The sequence below is a fragment of the Dipodomys merriami genome, unplaced genomic scaffold (genome assembly GCF_024711535.1).
Source record: "Dipodomys merriami isolate MVZ:Mamm:240054 unplaced genomic scaffold, mDipMer1.0.p SCAF_3, whole genome shotgun sequence".
NCBI lineage: Eukaryota > Metazoa > Chordata > Mammalia > Rodentia > Heteromyidae > Dipodomys > Dipodomys merriami.
Genome location: NW_027204492.1, coordinates 9,159,112 through 9,172,549, shown reverse-complemented (window position 1 = coordinate 9,172,549; position 13,438 = coordinate 9,159,112).

Here is a 13,438-nt window from a genome sequence, read left to right as displayed (position 1 = left end):
AACAATAGCAAGAAAGAAAAAACATTTGAGTCCTTATCTTGGGGTTCACTTTGCCTAACATCAACTTATCTAACCGTTTCTGCCTGTCTCACACATATTCTAGTTATTGCAAATAAGGGAAACCATGGGATCTATGTTTCTTTGGGCCTGGCTTACTTCACTTAATATAATTTTTTCCAAGTCTTTCCATTTCCTAACAAATGGGGCAGTGTCATTCTTTCTGATGGAGGTAGAGAATGCCATTGTATATATGTACCACATTTTCTTGATCCATTCATCTACTGAAGGGCATCTGGGTTGGTTCCATATCTTAGCTATGGTAAATATTCCTGCAATAAACATAGTTGTGCTGGTAGCTTTAGTATGGCCTTGTTTGTGATCATTAGGGTAAATGCCCAAAAGTGGGATTGCTGGGTCATAGGGGAGCTCTATATGGAGTCTTTTGTGGAACCTCCATACTACTTTCCAAAGTGGCTGAACAAATATACACTCCCACCAACAATGCAGTAGGGTTCCCTCTGTCCACATCCCCTCTAGCATCTGTTGTTATTAGAGTTCTTGATTATAGCCATTCTAACTGGGGTGAGGTAGTATCTCAGTGTTGTTTTGATTTGCATTTCTTTTATTGCTAGGGAGGTTGAGCATTTCTTCATGTATCTATTGGCCATCCTTCTTTCCTCTTCAGAGAAGTTTCTCTTTAAGTCTTTAGCCCACTTATTTATTGGGCAGTTGTGTCTTTGAGGATTTGTTGTTGGGGGATTTAATTTTTTGAGTCAGGTATATTTTGGAAATGAGACCTTCGTCCAATGTATGGCTAGTGAAGTTCTTCTCCCAATTCATATGCTTCCTATTGATCTTGTTAGCTATGTCCTTTGCCATGCAGAAGCTCTGCAGCTACATGCAATCCCATTTGTCCAACCTTTCTTTGTTTGTTGTGTTTCTGGGTCTCTATTAAGAAAATTTCGGCCTGTGCCAAGGAGACCTAGGGTTTCTCCTATTCCTTCCCGTAATGTTTTCAGGGTGTCTGCTTTTACATCAAGGTCTTTAATCCATTTGGAATTGATTCTGGTGCAGGGTGATAGATAAAGACCTAGCTTTAGTTTTCTACAAGTGATTAACCAATTTTGCCAGCACCATTTACTGAAGAGGCTGTCTTTCTTCCATTATATTTCTTTAGCTCCCTTATCAAAGATTAGATGGCTATAGATCTGTGGTTTCACTTCCGGGGTTTCAATTCTATTCCATTGGTCCTGAGGTTTTTTTTCTTGTGCTAGTACCAAGCTGTTTTGATTATTATGGCTTTGTGGTCGAGTTTGAAATTTGGTATTGGTATTCTTCCAACACTGTTCTTTCTGTTAAGGATCGTTTTTGCTATTCGAGGTCTTTTCTTGTTCCATGTAAATTTTTGGAATATTGATAGGTATCGCATTGAATTTGTAGATAGCCTTAGGAAGTATTGCCATTTTCACAATGATACTTCCAATCCAGAAGCATGGGAGTTTTTGCCACTAAGTTCTGCTTTGATTTCTTTTTTCAAGTTTTTAAAGTTTTCATCATAGAGTTCCTTCACTTCTTTGGTTAATTCTTAGGTATTTTATTTTTTGTGGTGATATTACAAATGGAGTTGCTTTCCTGATTTCAGCCACACTTTTCTCATTGTTGGCATAGAAAAAGCCATTGTTTTTTGAGGGTTACTTTTATACCCAGCTACTTTGCCAAAGTTTTGAATCACCTTGATAGTTTGGGAGTGGAGTCCATGGGATTCTTTAAATACAAGGTCATGTCATCTTCAAAAAGGGAACTTTTTACTTCATCTTTCCCTATTTGCATACCTTTTATATTTGCATCTTGTCTTATTACTGTAGCTAGGCATTCTAATATTAAATTGAAGAGAAGTGGAAGAGTGGACATCCTTGTGTGGTTCCTGAGTTAAGAGGAAATGGCTTTAGTTTTTCACCATTAAATATAATGCTGGTTGTAGGTTTGACATATACAGTCTTTATTGTATTGAGGAATGTTCTGCACTGAAGGCCTTGTAGAATTCTGCTGTAAATCCATCTGGTCCTGGGCTTTTCTTAGATGGGAGGTCTCTTATTGCTGTTTCTATTTCAATGCTTGATATGGACCTGTTAAGATTGTTTAACTCATCTTGGTTTAGTTTCTGTATGTTGAAATTTGCTAGAAAAAGGTCCATTTCTGTCAAGTTATCAAACTTATTAGCATAAAAGTTTGAGAAGTATTTCCTTATAATGTTCTGAATCTTGGTTGTTTCTGTGGTGATGTTTCCATTCTCATCTCTGAGTTTATTTATATGGGTGTGTTCTCTTCTTTTTCTGATAAGATTTGCTAAAGGTCTGTCAATTTTGTGAATTTTTTCGAAGAACCAACTCTTTGTTTTGTTGATTCTTTCTATGGTTTTTTTTCTGGATTCTAATTGTTTTAATTCTGATTTAATTTTAATTATTTCTTTCCATCTACTGGATTGGGGTTTATCTTGCTGCTCTTTTTCAAGGAGATTCAGATGTCTCATTAAATTGTTGTTTTCAGATCTCTCCAATTTGTAGACGGAAGAACTCAGAGCTATAAACTTGCCTCTTAGTACTGCCTTTGCTGTGTCCCAGAGGAGCTGGTAATTTGTGTGTTTATTTTTGTTGCATAACATGAACATTTGAAGTTCCTTTCTAATCTCTTCCATGACCTACTAGTGATTCAACAGTGTGTTGTTCAGTCTCCATGTGTTACATGGTTTTCTTTGATGCCTTTTGTTGTTGAGTTCTAATTTTATTTCCTTGTGGTCTGAGAGAACTCAGGGCATAACTTCAATGTTTCTAGATTTGGATAAGTTTGCTTTGTGACCTAAAATGTGGTCTATTTTGGAAATGTTCCATGTGCTTCTGAGAAAAACGTGTATTCTGATGCTGCTGGGTGAAATATTCGGTAGATGTCTATTAAATCTAGTTGATCTGTGCAGTTGTTTAGACCTGCGGTTTCTCTATTGAATTTTTGCTGAATTGATCTATCTAGTATGGATAGTGGTGTGTTAAAGTCTCCAACAATTAATGTCTTTGGATATATGTAAGATTTGAGGGCAAGTAGTGCTTCTTGGATAAATTTGGGTGCTCTGTTGTTTGGCGAATACATATTTAGAATTGTAATATCCTCCTGAAGGAGAGATCCCTTAATTAGGATGTAGTGACCTTCTTTATCTCTTCTCACTAATTTTAATTTGAAGTCTATTTTATCTGATATTAGGATTGCAACTCCTGCCTGTTTTGGGGGCCATTTGCTTAGCAGATTTTGTTCCAGCCTTTCACTTTCAAAATGTGATTGTTTTTATGGGCAAGGTGTTACTCATAAAGGCAGCAGATAGAAGGATCTTGTTTTTAATCCAAGTAGAAAGTCTATGTCACTTAATTGGAGAGTTAACTCTGTTAATGTTGAGAGATAGGATTGAGAGGAGTTTGGGAGTTCCTACCAAGTTATTCATCTTCTTGGGGGCTGCAGCAACTGGGTTCTTCCAATGGTTCTTGGATTCTCAGTTTGGGTGTGTTTTCTTGGCCTTTATTGTGGTCTTGTTGGTTTTCTATATGTAGGACCTCTTTAAATATCTTTTGTAGGGCTGGTTTGGTGGAGATATATTGTTTCAGTTTTTCTTTGCTTTGGAAGGTTTTTATTTGACCTTCAATTATGAAGGAGAGTTTAGCTGGGTACAGTATTCTTGGTTGATAGTTGTTTGTCATTAGGGCATGGCATACATCATTCCAGGCTCTTCTTGCTTTAATTGTCTCTGCTGAGAAATCTGAGGTGATTCTAATTGGCTTCCCTTTATAAGTGATTAATCTTTTCTCCTTGACAGCTTTAAGGATCTTTTCCTTGGTCTGAATTGATCCTGTGCAGATTATAATGTGACGGTGGGATATCTTGTTCTTGTCTGGTCTATTTGGGGTTCTAAAAGCTTCTTGTATCTGAATAGGCCTATCTTTTTGCATGTTTGGGAAGTTCTCGGCTAGGATCCTGTTAAACAAATTTCCTAGACCATTAACTTCTGTCTCTAGGTGCTCCTCTACACCCATTATCCTCAGATTAGGCCTTTTGATGGTGTCTTCCAAATGTTGAATAGATCTATCATATTTCTTGGATTTGTCTTGGAGAGTTTTATGTTCTTTCAATCTTCTGCATGGTCTAACATACTGTTAAGACTTTCTACTTTGTTTTTTTATTTCTTTTCCTTCTAATTGGTCATCTTTGATAGCTTCAAATTGTTTGTTGGAGGTTTGTTTTAGATCTTATATGAGCTTCTTTACTTCCTTGATTTGGTGTTCAGTGTTAATTCTCAAATCACTTAGTTGATTGGTTATGGTTTTCTTCGACTCCCATTCCTTCTGTCGGGCTCCATTCAGCATTCCCTTTGTGGTCTTCCTGAATTCTTTCAGCTGTCTGTTTATGGATTCCGTGAATGCCTCTATTGATCTTTGTCTGTTCTCGTCCCGCTCTTGAAATTCCTCCTGTATTACTCTTTGATTAGCTTCCTCATGTTCATGCAATTCCTATAGTTCTCTTTGACTGTTCTCAGCCTGCTCACTCTTGTACTGTTCTCAGCCTGCTCACACAATTCCTGTGTTTCTTTTTGACTGATCTCAGCCTGCTCTTGCCATTCTTTTATTTCTCTTTGAATGTTCTCAGCCTGCTCACGCAAGTCCTGTATTAATCTTTGAATAGCTTCCTCATGTTCTCGAGATTCCTGTTTTAATCTTTGGTTTCCCTCCTCTTGCTCCATATCATGCTCACACTGAGTCCTTTGCAGGTTTTCAATCTTTTCATTCGCCATGTTTACCAGTAGTGTTTGTAGAGCTTTTTGGGAACTCTCCTCTGGATTATTCAGTATCTGTTCTGTCACCTGATTTTCATGAGTGGGAATTGAGATAACTTGCCTCAGCCACAGCTACTGGCAAGTGCTCAAATCTGTCTCCTTGCCTGGATTTTCCCTCTCTGGCCAAACTTTCTGTTCTGTGATGGCACACTTGGTGTAATTCTCTGGCCTAGGACTGTTCACTGGAACACTATCACTGCTTTCTATGCAAGAGCTTGTTTATCCTTCAGCTTCGCCTCCACCATCTTCCTCTGAATCAGCAAAGTGCTTTTTGAAATTTAACCCTTATAACTATGACCTCGGGGACAAAATTTATAGAAGTTCAAAAATTTGGCTTTCTTCTCTGAAATTCTCACATAGTATATGCAGGAATAGGCTCAGAAATCATCAAGCTAAGCACAAAGAAAGTGATTTTAAGAGATTGTTCATCAATTAAAAGAGAAACAACAATAAAATTATATTTTAGATGATTTCTTCTGAAATGAAGACAATTCTCTTTTGCAAATAATTTTCTGAATTTTCTCTATGTAGTTTAGTTAAGGCTCCATAGATAAAATATTAACAAACAAGTAATCAAAACACTACATTTATTGGCACTTTACTTGAGTATATGTCCTTTTGCTCAGCCTTGTTTCATGGTGCTTCTTAAACATTCTGTTCTAGCTTTGCATGAGATACATAGTAGTATCTGAGAGATGAGCATGTGGTCAATATTATTCTGTTCTAGGACTTTATGCATTGTCTAGTCTTGATATCTAAATTTAGTTTTCTACAGGTTCACTAACTTAATTCTCAAATCATACTATATTAATTAATATGCTTAGTTTCACATCAGTACTATAATATTTTTTTGTACAAGTCCTGGGGCTTGACCTCAGGGCCTGGGTACTGTCCCTGAACTTCTTTTTGCTCAAGACTAGCACTCTACCACTTGAGCCACAATACCACTTCTGGCTTTTTCTTTTTATGTGGTACTGAGGAATCGAACACAGGGCTTCATGAATGCTAGATAAACACTCTACCACTGAGCCAACTTCCCAGTGGTACTATATTCTTGAATAGTATAGAATTATATTAAATTTGAAAGAGAAAATCCTGTCATGAAAGTGTGCTTACATTTTCAGGATTGTTTTGGCTATTTTAAGCCCTTAAACATATATGTGCATTTTAAATTAAGTTTGGTAATTTTGGGGATTTTGATTGAGAGCCCTTTTAATCTGTAGATCAATTTAGAGAATATTACACATGGATAGAAGTATGTATGTGTATAAAATCATTGGTTTTATGGTCTTTGGAATAAAATGTTAATTTTTCTTTTGTTGAATATATTCCTATTTCTTCTGATAGTATTATGAAAGGAACTGATTTCTTGATTTTGCTTTGAGTTAATCTTCATCTAATCTAATATCTCTAATATTTCTGTAGTAATTTTCTATTATTCAACTTTCCTTGTCTTTTCATTTAATATTGGAAGAACTTAGAGATATTTTTCCATATGCTTTTTTTGTCTTGAACCATGTTGTTAATTCAGGACTTGGAACACAAGGAATTTTAGACAATTCAGGAAAATTTTCCCCTTCAGAGAAGACTCTGTTTTTCAAAGTTTCCTACCTCCTCCCAATTCATGTCATTTTTTTTTCCAATGTCTTTTACAAAGTTCATAGCACTCATTAACATTTGGAGATTTTTCAATTATTTTTCAGCCAGTGCTCCCCACTGCTAAAATCATGGATCAGTGAGAATTGATGTCAGATACAGAGTTTCTCACTAGTATTTCTAGTGCTTATAATAATACCCAACACACAGTAGGCCCTCAGAAGAGATGAATGAATGAATGAGGCAATTACTTTTTAATGGGTATTTGAAATAGCCCATACAAATCAGAATGATATAGAATCATGATGGTGACAGGGTTTCAGATATAAGCAATATGTTAATTTATTCAGTAATAGCCCGCTACATCCTTGGGCCAGTTCCATTTATTTTCCCTAGTTCATTATCCAAGCAACATTTGCTTAAAAGAACTGCGTTGATCCCCATGATCTTATTTATATTCTTTTCTTTCAATATAGTTTCAATTATGGGTATCTTCATCTACTAGGCAGATGTCATGGAGATGTTGAGAGTGATTTCAGGGGGAAAAAAATCTCATCACGTTAAGAAAAAGAGTTACATTCACTGTAGCAAATGGCCCTCCTGTAAAGGGAAGGAAGTCCATGTTTGTGTGTGTGTGTGTGTGTGTGTGTGTGTGTGTGTGTGTGTGTGTGTGTGTGTGTGTGTAATGAATGTTTTGTTATACTCAGTGAACTAGTGATAAAAACAACTCTGCCTTAAAGCTATGGAATGATCTAAAGTGTTAGAGTGGTAGCCCAATTATCAGCAATCAACTGTGTTTTACACCAAAGCCTGAGCTAGGAAACTCTGTCAGTTCCCCAGAGCATATTCCTTTCAGTAAATTATTGTTTCTACAAATCCTGAATGACAGTTAGTGCCAAAGGAATTGTCTTTTCCTTGCTGACATGCAGCCACCCAATGAAGTAACCACCTGCCTGACAGATGGCTCTCCTTTAGCCATGCCTTTCAGTATGGAGAGCTGGGATTTAGGGTTAGGGGTTACACTGGAATTAGTGTCTCAGAGGAAGAGTGAGCCAGGAAGCTGCAGAAATATTTCACAAAGGGTTGAAGTCAAAGGCCACATAAAATACGCCTGTGAATATAAAACAGATGGCAGAGTATGTACACTTTGTGCTCATGCCTGTGGCTCCTTGGGATAGCAGACAAAACAAAATAGCTGCATGACCTTAGACAATTCAATAAAAGATTCTTTCTCATCCTTTATCTTCCCATCTATACAATGAGGGCTTGACCTTGTCTCTGCTCTCCAGTTGTGGATATTGAGTAGTTGAAATGGGGCTAGTACAAACTGAAATGGATTTACCTCTGAAATTCACACCAGATTTTAAATACATACACATATGAAGATAAAGTATCACATTATATTTACATATTGATCATAGTTTGAAGTGATATTTTTGGACTGATTGTTGTAAATGAGATATATAATTAAAATTAAGTTTGCATCTTTCTTTTTTCTTTCCTTCTCTCTTTCCTTCTTTCTCTCTCTTTCTTTCTCTCTCTTTCTTTCTCTCCCTTCCTTCCTTCCTTCCTTCCTTCCTTCCTTCCTTCCTCCCTCCCTCCCTCTCTTTCTTTCTTTCTTTCTTTCTTTTTCTTTCTTTCTTCATTACTGGTCATGGGGCCTGAACTCTGGGCTTGGGCACTGTCCCTCAGCTCTTCAGCTCAAGGATAGCACTCTACCATTTAAGCCACAGCATCACTTCTGGCTCTTTCTGCTTATGTTGTGCTGAGGAATCAAACTTAGGGCCTCATGCATGCAAGGTAAACACTTTACCACTGAGCCACCTTGCCAGCCCTTGCATCTTTATTTTGTTCATTTACACGTGGCAGAAAATTTTAAAGCTGAACAAACAGGTTAAAGACTCTCTTTGGAAACTCTTAAACATTGTACTCAATGTTTAAAAATCTACTAAGGTATCACTTTGTTAGGAAGTATTCTCTAACCTCCTGAACCAGCTTAGGTTAAACATTAAACCTCTACATTTTTTATAACCCCACTTTCCAATGTTCTTCACTTCTCTCTGTTATTGGAATTACTACACTACACTGAAAGCATCTTGTCATGTTTCTGCCCATATGACTAAATTGATTAAAATATCAAGTCTAAAGGGCTAAACTCACATATTACTGGAAATAGAAACTTTGTATTTGTTCTTTTTTTGTTGGTTGTGGGGCTTGAACTCTGGGCCTGGGCATTGTCCCTGTGCTCTTGGGCTCAAGGCAAGCACTCTATCACTTGAGCCACAGTGCCACCTCCGGTTTTCTAGTGGTTTATTGGAGATAAGAGTCTCACGGACTTTCCTCCCTGGGCTGGCTTTGAACCACTATCCTCAGATTTCAGCCTCCTGAGTATCTAGGATTACAGACATGAGCCACTGGTGCCCGGCTCTTTGTGTTTTTGAACATATGCTAATCCATTACATCATGTTAATAAAATGTGTATTAATGAGTGTATAATGTAACTCTAGGTTCTCTCAGAATTATTCAGGAATATTCGACTTGATTATGCTCATGATGAGCATGGGAATGATTTGACAAATGATTTAAAAAAAAAAAAAAAAAACAGCCTGGCCAGGCACCAGTGGCTCATGCCTGTAATCCTAGCTACTCAGGAGGCTGAGATCTGAGGATCTCGGTTCAAAGCCAGCCCGGGCAGGAAAAGTCTGTGAGACTGTTATCTCCAATAAACCACTAGAAAACAGGAAGTGATGCTGTGGCTCAAGCAGTAGAGTACTCAGCGTGGGGACAGCTCCCAAGCCCAGAGTTCAAGCCCCACGACCAACCAAACAACAACAACAACAACAACAACAACAAAACATCCTGGAAGTGGTATGTACCATGTATTCTCAGTGACATGATAAGGAAAGAAAACATCAGTAAGTCCAGTATTCAGTAAAATCCAGGGGGTACTAATTAAGTGGCCTTTGATTGGAAAATAAGTTTGAGGTAGAAAGCTTTTGCATTCACAAAAGGATAAAATTGTAAATCGAGCTGAAGGTGAAGACCTCAAGCATAAAAAGTGAATTGGTTTTGAATCTTCCAAAGCATGAGAGGAAAGTTTTAAATTTCAAAGGAGAAGCACCTGAATAGAAAATGATACAGAGCCACATGCAATTGCAGCATTACAGAGAGTAAACATGAAATTTTAGCAGGGCTCTTAAGATAGAATTGACAATGATGTGCATTTATTTAATACTTAAAACTTCTTTTTTTTTTTTTTTGGCTGGTCATGGAGCCTGAACTCTGGGCCTGGGTGCTGTCCCTCAGCTCTTCAACTCAAGGTGAGCACTCTACCATTTGAGCCACAGTGCCACTTCCAGCTTTTTCTGCTTATGTGGTGCTGAGGAATTGAACCCAGGGCCTCATGCATACAAGGCAAGCACTCTACCACTGAGCCACCTTCCCAGCCCCAATACTTAAAACTTCTGTATTTGGACATGTACTAATAACCATGATATAGTAATCATAATCAATATTGATTTAATATCTCCCAAAGTGTTCTCATGTATCTTTGATTTTGATTGATTTTTACATTATTAGTGTACTTTAATTATGTGAAATAAGGAATTTCTTAGGATATGTTCACACACACATGCAATGTTCTTTGATCATCTTCACCCCATATATCACATTCTTGTTCCCCCTTTTCTTTTTCTCTTTTTACACTCTTAACAGTCCTCATTTAACTTCCATACTACCCACTTAATTCTACAGAAGGGAGAAAATATGTAATACTTGTTTTGTGAGTCTGATTTATTTTGCTCAATATTGATATCCAGTTCCATGTATTTTCCTATAAATACCCAAATTCCATGATTATTATATTGTGATAAATTTCCATTGAGTATTTGTTTTATTTTCTACCTATTCATCCATTGATGGGCATCTAGTTGGAAGGAATAATTTACTACTGTGAATAGTGTTACCATAAACAGTTAACAGATCCTGGTCCACATCTCTGTTTTTACAAAAAGTCACTGAGACCCATGATTCACAGTTGGCCCCAGTCCCAGTTTGTCTGCTCTGCATTACTCAGTTGTAGGACCACACCATCCACACTTTTTGGTCTCTTCTAAATTCTCAAAGGATCAGCCTAACCATATCTTTTATACTCTTAAGTCCCTTCTGTGTCACAGAGGAATGTTACATATTATCTATATGCTACCATATTTTAAACTTTCTTGTAATGCAGCCTCCTACAAGTTTACAATAAGACCATTTTCAGAAGCATTTAAGAGCTAAATTGGTATGACATTGGCATTCTGTTAATATTATCTAGAACTTTCAGAAACCTATTATCTTCCCTGGAGACTGCATTGCAGATGTGAGGTAAAGACCCGATGACTCACTTATACCCTAACTCTCTTTTTTCCTTTTTTATACAAGTTCCCAGGAACAGGAAGGAGCAGGCTTTGAGTTTTCTACTCTGTGTACGTCATGTCCTTCTTTGCCTTCCATTGGAACAGGGAAACTTCATAATCGATTTAATCTTGATTCTTTTAAATCATAGAGAAAAGAAAAGAGAGTTTGGGAAACATGACCTTCAGGACCTATTGCCTTTCTCTCTAAATTGTGATTTGGCTAGCAAAGCTTTCTTTCTCTTTATAGTCTTACTGAAGTTCTATTCCCTGTCATAGAAACAAAATGCTTAAATAGGGATACAGGTTGACCCATTGTAACAATAAGATGTACAGGACACTATCTTGAAAACGCACTTTACAACTTGTGGGGGGGAAGGAGGGAGGACATAGGGAGGTGGGGAGGGAAGGAATAGTAGGGTAAACAAAGGAGGGGGTAACAATGCTCCATAGGAAATGTACTCATTACCTTACTCATGTAACTGTAACCCTTCTGTACACTTCTGTACACTATTTTTACTATTTAAAAAAGTATTTAAAAAAAGAAATACATGTGTAGCTGGGCACCAGTGGCTCACGCCTGTAATCTGAGCTACACAGGAGGCTGAGACCTGAGGATCACAGTTCAAAGCCAGCCCGGGCAGGAAAGGCTCTGAGACCCATCTCCAATAAACCACTCAGAAAACTGGAAGTAGCACTGTGGCTCAAGCAGTAGAGCACCAGCCTTGAGCTGAAGAGCTGAAGGACATTGCCCAGGCTCAGATCTCAGTCTCCTGAGTAGGATTATAGGATGAGCCACCAGCACCTGGCATTTTCTTTCTTTTTCTATGAGCCAATATTGAAGCTTGAACTCAAGCCAACTGAATTTGCAATATGGGTACCCTACTACTTGAGCCACGCTGTTTAATTATTCTTTACATAAGGTCTCCTGTTTTTGGTTAGTGTAAGCCTGAGATTGCTATGTTTACATACTCACTTCACTATACCTGGATTATTCAGACTCAGAGTCTCTTTAACATTTGCCTGGGACAGTCTCAAACCACTATCCTTCTGATCTCTGCCTCTGATATACATGAAAGTATAGACATAAGCCACTTACCACCCTAGAGAATTCTGTTTCTGTAATTTGAGGGTGAGTTCTAGCTACTGCTGGTGTGTGTTAACATTTGACAATGATATACCATAACTACAGTATAATTTTTATTGATGGGTCAGGTTATTCTTAGTTATTCTCTAGGTTTTATGTAATATTTTAATGTCATTTCTGGTAGAAGATTTAAAGCCAATATTACCTTAACTATGTTTAAATTTTTATTTTACCCGTGGAATAAATAAAAGTCCTAACATTTATACCTCCTATTTAATCTTATGTTTCTCTTCTAATATAAAAACAAACAAACAAAAAACCGTGATGACTTGTGGATCATACCAAAGCTTATGATATAATGCTAACAGCAGATTCCTGCTAAGGTTTCCAGTATATCTAGAATGTGGGCTTACCAAAATCAGAAGCTGCACCAGAAAGCATTTTGTTTCATGACCAAAATTAAGTGCAGCATAACCTCAGAAAAAGATTAAGTAGTTCATTTATTATAATCTTTTGGTCATGCAACAAAGTAAATGAAAGGCTTTTGGAGTATTGTTTTCAGTTGACACAGGAAAGTTATATAAATTTTATAGTATGGGTATAATGACTAAAACATAACTACATTGTATAATATTCAAATAATGACAAACGTACATTTTCAACCATTTAAATAATAAATGGGGTAATACTTTATGGTACTTTGAGTGTAAAATTATTTCGAGTGTCTATTATTTGGCATAGCATATGACATTGCAAACCTAGTTATTTAGGAAAACAAGAAGAACCAACTACTAAGATATAGATAGTTCAGCTTCGTGCTGGTAGAAGATTGCACAGAGAGAGACAACAGCTGGGATGGGATGAGATGTGATAAAGGACAATTTGACATGATTACAGATGGATGCATTGGAAGTTGCACAAGAAGCTGAACAGCCTCAAAGTCTTAGATGGTTCAGTGTGTGTGTGTATGTGTGTGTGTGTGTTCATCTTCCCACATGCTTCCAAAAACTTACACAAATGCAAGCTATTCACCTTTTACATTGTCATAAAGGGTTTGTTGTTTTTTATTACACTTTCATTCTCTATTCTATTTGTTTCTACTCTTGATTATTGTTGTTTTCTCTTTTCTACCAATTTTGGGTTTAGTTTGTTTTTGCTTCTCTAGGTTCATTTTTCATTGCATTTTATTTGGGAAAAAAAAGCAGATTGATGAAGGCATACACTGATAGAAACTACTCTCTTAGTATTGATTTTGCTATGTTGTATCTATGCATAGTAAGGACCTAATGGTCACTCCTGGCTGTGCAGTTGATTCTTGGGTGAGGACTAACACATGGAGCTTTTCATCTCCTTCCCAAGCAGCTTGATGGTCTGAGCCACTCAGAATAGGTTGTTCTACTGCTTACTAAGGGTATTAGAAGTGGTTGGTTTGTCAGGCTGCTTCCTGAAGTTGTGATTGTGTGCAAGCAACTACCTAGCTACTTTGCT